Source organism: Felis catus, chromosome F2 (assembly GCF_018350175.1).
Source record: "Felis catus isolate Fca126 chromosome F2, F.catus_Fca126_mat1.0, whole genome shotgun sequence".
Classification (NCBI taxonomy): Eukaryota; Metazoa; Chordata; class Mammalia; order Carnivora; family Felidae; genus Felis; species Felis catus.
In genome coordinates, this window is record NC_058385.1 from 24,872,516 (window position 1) to 24,879,134 (window position 6,619).

At 36.6% G+C, this 6,619-nt stretch overlaps 1 non-coding gene across 1 annotated transcript; it reads left to right on the top strand.

The window, feature by feature from the left end:
• Window positions 1-4,798: 4,798 nt before the first annotated feature.
• Window positions 4,799-4,938, top strand: LOC111558620. The gene has a single exon (XR_002739708.1). It is a non-coding gene; the product is annotated as a U4 spliceosomal RNA (small nuclear RNA).
• The last annotated feature ends 1,681 nt before the right edge of the window (window positions 4,939-6,619 follow it).

Genomic DNA, 6,619 nt, shown 5'->3' on the forward strand with positions numbered 1-6,619 from the left:
TATGACATGAAGCATCTTTCTTCTTGATGCATCTGTGCATCTTCCTTGGTGATGTGTCTTCGGCTCATTTTTTAACTGGGTTGTTTGTTTCTTATTGTTGAGTTTTAAAAATTCATTGTATATTTTGGATAATAGTCTTATATCAAATATGTCTTTTGTGTATATTTTCTCCTATTTGTGGCTTATCTTCTCATTCTCTTGACAATATCTTTCACAGAGCAAACATTTTTAATTTCAGTGAAGTCCAACTTATCAATTCTTTCTTTCATGAATTGTGCCTTTGTTATTGTATCTAAAGTCATTGTCATACCCAAAGGCAGCCCTATAGATTTTCTCTTATGTTCTCTTCTAGGAGTTTTATAGTTTTGCATTTTATATTTAGGTCTATAGGGGCGCCTGGGTGGCTCAGTCGGTTAAGCGTCCGACTTCAGCCAGGTCACGATCTCGCGGTCCGTGAGTTCGAGCCCCACGTCGGGCTCTGGGCTGATGGCTCAGAGCCTGGAGCCTGTTTCCAATTCTGTGTCTCCCTCTCTCTCTGACCCTCCCCGGTTCATGCTTTCTCTCTCTCTGTCCCAAAAATAAATAAACGTTGAAAAAAAATTTATATTTAGGTCTATGATCCACTTTGCATTAACTTTTGTGATGGATGTAAGGTCTGTGTCTAGATTTTTGGGTTTTTTTGCATTATGTTCATTTTGCATATGAGTCTCTGGTTATCCAGTGCTGTTGAAAAGACTATCACTGCTTCTTTGTGTCTTTGTCAAAGAACAGTTGACTATATATGTGTGTACCTATTCCTAAGTGCTCTATTGTGTTTCACTGATCTGTTTGTCTATTTTGCCAATACCACAGTGTCTTGATTCTTTAGTTTTAAAGTCTTGAAGTTGCTACCATGTGTCCTCCAAATTTGGTCTTGTCTTTCAGTATTGTTGTTGGCTCTTCTGGGTCTGTTTCCTCTCCATCTACACTTTAGAATAAGTTTGCTGATATCTACAAAATAACACTCTAAGATTCTAATTGGGATTGCATTGAATCTATAGTTCAAGTTAGAAAAAACCAACATATTGTAATATTGAATCTTCCTATCCATGAATGTGGAATGTGTATCCATTTATTCAGTTTTTTGTAGTCTCTTTATCAGAATTTTGTAGTTTTCCTCATATTGATCTTGTCCATGTTCTGTTAGCTTAATACCTAAGCATTTCTTTTTCTTTTCTTTTTTTTTTAGGTTCTAATGTGAATAGCACCATATGTTGATTTAAAATTGAAAAAATTTTTTAATGTTTTACTTATTTTTGAGAGAGAGACAGAAACAGAGACAGAGACAGAGACAGAGAATGGGAGGAACAGAGAGAGAGAGGGAGACACAGAATCCAAAGACAGGCTCCAGGCTCTGAGCTAGCTGTCAGCACAGAGCCTGACACCGGGCTCGAACCCACAAACCGCAAGATCATGACTTGAGCCAAAGTTGGACGCTTAACTGACTGAGCCACCCAGGCACCACAACCATATTTTGATTTTAAATCTCACTTCTTTATTGCTGGAATATATGAAAATGATTGACTTTTGTATATTAACCTTGTTACCTGTAATTTTGCTATACTTATTAGTTCTTGGAGTTTGTTATTATTGTTGTTATTGTTAATTCCTTAGGATTTTCTACATAAATGATGATATTACCTGTAAACAAAAATGGATTTATGTCTTTCTTCCCAATATACATACCTTTTATTTCCCTTTTTGTCTTATTGCATTATCTAACACTTACATTGCAGTGTTAGAAAGGAGTGGTATAAAGGGACTTCCTTGTCTTGTTCTTTTTTTTTTTTTTTGATTTTATCTTTTTTTTTTAATTTTTTTTTAATTTTTTTTTATGAAATTTATTGACAAATTGGTTTCCATACAACACCCAGTGCTCATCCCAAAAGGTGCCCTCCTCAATACCCATCACCCACCCTCTCCTCCCTCCCACCCCCCATCAACCCTCAGTTTGTTCTCAGTTTTTAACAGTCTCTTATGCTTTGGCTCTCTCCCACTCTAACCTCTTTTTTTTTTTTCCTTCCCCTCCCCCATGGGTTCCTGTTAAGTTTCTCAGGATCCACATAACAGTGAAAACATATGGTATCTGTCTTTCTCTGTATGGCTTATTTCACTTAGCATCACACTCTCCAGTTCCATCCACGTTGCTACAAAAGGCCATATTTCATTTTTTCTCATTGCCACGTAATATTCCATTGTGTATATAAACCACAATTTTTTTATCCATTCATCAGTTGATGGACATTTAGGCTCTTTCCATAATTTGGCTATTGTTGAGAGTGCTGCTGTGAACATTGGGGTACAAGTGGCCCTATGCATCAGTACTCCTGTATCCCTTGGATAAATCCCTGGCAGTGCTATTGCTGGGTCATAGGGTAGGTCTATTGTTAATTTTCTGAGGAACCTCCACACTGCTTTCCAGAGCGGCTGCACCAGTTTGCATTCCCACCAACAGTGCAAGAGGGTTCCCGTTTCTCCACATCCTCTCCAGCATCTATAGTCTCCTGATTTGTTCATTTTGGCCACTCTGACTGGTGTGAGGTGATACCTGAGTGTGGTTTTGATTTGTATTTCCCTGATAAGGAGCGACGCTGAACATCTTTTCATGTGCCTGTTGGCCATCCGGATGTCTTCTTTAGAGAAGTGTCTATTCATGTTTTCTGCCCATTTCTTCACTGGGTTATTTGTTTTTCGGGCGTGGAGTTTGGTGAGCTCTTTATAGATTTTGGATACTAGCCCTTTGTCCGATATGTCATTTGTGAATATCTTTTCCCATTCCGTTGGTTGCCTTTTAGTTTTGTTGGTTGTTTCCTTTGCTCTGCAGAAGCTTTTTATCTTCATAAGGTCCCAGTAATTCACTTTTGCTTTTAATTCCCTTGCCTTTGGGGATGCGTCGAGTAAGAGATTGCTACAGCTGAGGTCAGAGAGGTCTTTTCCTGCTTTCTCCTCTAAGGTTTTGATGGTTTCCTGTCTCACATTTAGGTCCTTTATCCATTTTGAGTTTATTTTTGTGAATGGTGTGAGAAAGTGGTCTAGTTTCAACCTTCTGCATGTTGCTGTCCAGTTCTCCCAGCACCATTTGTTAAAGAGACTGTCTTTTTTCCATTGGATGTTCTTTCCTGCTTTGTCAAAGATGAGTTGGCCATACGTTTGTGGGTCTAGTTCTGGGGTTTCTATTCTATTCCATTGGTCTATGTGTCTGTTTTTGTGCCAGTCTTGTTCTTGATCATACCAGGAAACTTTTATTTTCTCAACATTAAGTATGATGTTGGCTGTAGGGTTTTTGTATATATTCTTTATTAAGTTGAGGAAGCCTCCTGCTATTCTACTTTGCTGACAGTATTTAATATGAATGGCTATTGGATTTTGTCAGATGCATTTTCTGCATCTGTTGATATGATCATGGGATTTATTTATTTTTATCCTGTTGATGTGATGGATTACATTTACTGATCTTTTTTAAAAAATTTTTTTCAATGTTTATTTATTTTTGAGAGACAGAGACAGAGCATTAACAGGGGAGAGGGGGAGAGAGAGGAAGACACAGAATCCAAAGCAGGCTGCAGGCTCTGAACTGTCAGCACATGTCCCAATACGGGGCTCAAACCCATGAACCATGAGATCATGACCTGAGCCAAAGTCAGATGCTTAACCTACTGAGCCACCCAGGTGCCCCCACATTTATTGATTTTTCATGTTGAAAACCAATCTTGCATACCTTGGATAAATCCTACTTGGTCATGGTGTATAATTATTTTTTGCATTAATGCGTTGAATTTACTAATATTTTGTTGAGGATTTTGCATCTATGTTCATGAGAGACATTGGGTCTGTAGTTTTCTCTTCTTGTAATGTCTTTGTCCAGTTTGATTTTAGGGTAATACTTGCCTCAGAGAATGAGTTAGGACGTATTTCTTCTGCTTCTATCTTATGAAATAGAATATAGAAAAATTGTATAATTTCTTCCTTAAATATGTGGTAGAATTCACCAGTGAACACATCTGGACCTGATGCTTTCTGTTTTAATTATTTATTCAATTCCTTTAATAGGTATAGACCTATTCAAATTGTCTATTTCCTTTGTCAGTTTTGGCAGATTGTGTTTTTCAAGGAAATGTTCCATTCATCTAGGTTAACAAATTTGTGGGCATAGAGTTATTCATAATATTCCTTTATTATTTTTTTCATATCCATAGGATCTATGGTGATGTCTTCTCTTTCATTAATACTGATATCGATATCTATGTCCTCTTTCTTCTTAATCTGGTTAGGGGATTATCAATTTAATTGATCTTTTCAATGAATAAGCTTTTGTTTTTACTCATTTTCTCTATTGATTTCCTGTTTTTAATTTCATTGATTTCTACTCTAATTCTTATAATTTATTTTCTTCTACTTACTGTGAATTTAACATTCCCCTCTTATTCTAGCTTCAAAGATGGAGAGTTAGATTATGACTTTAAATCTATTATTCTAACATATTCATTAAATGCTATAAAGTTCTCTCTAAGCACTGCTTTTACTGCGTCCCACAAATGTTGGTAATCTGTGTTTTCACTTTTAAATAGTTCAAAATATTTTTAATTTCTCTTGAGATTTCTTCTTTAGAAGTATCAAATTCTGAAGATACAAAAAAAATAAGCAAATACATATGGGAAGAACTGAAATCATATATATGATTCATATATATGAATCGTATTGTTTTGTATTTGGGGGTTTTTCAGATTTGTTTCCTACACCTACCTAAGATTTTTGTCCAAGCTTTGCGGAGTGGCAGTATCGTAGCCAATGAGGTTTACTGAGGTGTGATTATTGCTAATTGAAAGCTTTTCCCAATGCCCCACCATGATGACTTGAAATATAGTACACACTGGCAATTTTTGATAGTCTCTAGGGAGACTGGGAAAAAAGGAAGATCTTTGTCCAAAATGTTGATATAAATGATCTATATCAAAAGGTTTATGCCTTTATTACTATCCTGAGAAACACGGGTTGCATTTGTTTTTGTGTGTGGTGTGTACTTTAAAAAAAAAAAATGGGTGAGAGCGAAGATTCTGGAGTAGATATTCCTAATCTAAATGCCCATTCTACTGCTTAATAAATATCTCTTATTGAAAAATGTCTAAGAGTAGGGTAATATTGGTAATATTTTTTTCATTGTGAAATAGGGATTGTTTTCATGTTTATAAGTCACATTTTTGTGCTTCTTTACTCTTTTGTTACTTTTGTTACTAGGCATTGTGTAGAACAGTGGAGATTAAGATATAATTTTCTTTTATTTAGTTTTATGTATTTCTCAGAAAATTCAAGCATTTTTCTCTGCCTGACATTTAGGGTGAAGGGCTAATTATTTAGATACGTCCTAAAATTGAGTTGAATGGGGGTTGGGTTATACCTTTAAATTCAATTGACTTTGCCCATGATAAGAGTAATATCCAACCTTTCATGTTGCTACCATTTTGATCATATTATTGTTGTTATTATTATTATCATTATTTTAAAGCTTATTTATTTATTTTGAGAGAGCGAGACAGAGAGCGAGAGCGAGAGCGAGAGCGAGAGTGAGAGCGAGAGCGAGAGCGAGAGAGAAAGCAAGTGGGGGAGGAGCAAGAGAGAGAGGGAGGGAGGAAATCCCAAGCAGGCTCCACACTCAGCAGGGGCCCTATGTGGGGCTCCATCTCACAATTGCAAGATCATAACCCGAGCCAAAATCAAGTCGGTCGCTTAACCAAGTAAGCCACCCAGGGACCCCAATCATATTATTATTTGAGGCTGGATTGCAGTTTCAGATATTTTTGAACCAAGTGGCTTTGGAAAAAAGCAGAATAAAATAAGCCTTGGCTTGGGTACACATGTAACAACCCATGACTGAATGTGGTTCTGTTATTTCATTCTGGTTTTTTCCAAAGCCACTTTTTTCTTTTTTTTCTTTTTTCCTCCTTCCTTCCTTCCTTCCTTCCTTCCTTCCTTCCTTCCTTCCTTCCTTCCTTCCTTCCTTCCTTCCTTCCTTCCTTCCTTCCTTTCTCTTTTCTGTTTGTTTTTTGTGAGGGGTGAAATTTACATTTACATTGGAGGAAGCAGGGGACAATTGTTAGTGCCATTTGTTTTGTATTTGGGGGTTTTTCAGATTCTGTTTTGTCTTTCCAGCCCATCCTTTTTTCTAAGACCTAGATGATTCCTTCTCATCCTGCTCTTTTTTAATGACAGGGCCTTCCTTTGTCCATTCCTATCTAGACTAGATGCCCACTTCCAGTAATGGAAGCTGACACCATGGCTCTCTGCTTTCATATGGAGAGCTTATTTTGTCTGGAATTCAATTCATTGAATTCACTTTCCTTATATTCAGTGTTCTTTACTAGTTGCATGGGACATTGTTGTTGTTGTTGTTGTTGTTGTTGTTGTTGTTGTTGTTAATTTGTCTGTGTTTTGTTGTTGTTGCTATAGAAGCAAGAGTTTCTCACAGCTCTACATGCTAAGAGGAATGCCATTTATCTGCATTCCATATTAGACACAACATCATGTAGATCCAAGTTTAAATGAGGTAAAATAAAAATTTAGAGAATTCTATTTATTAAAAATT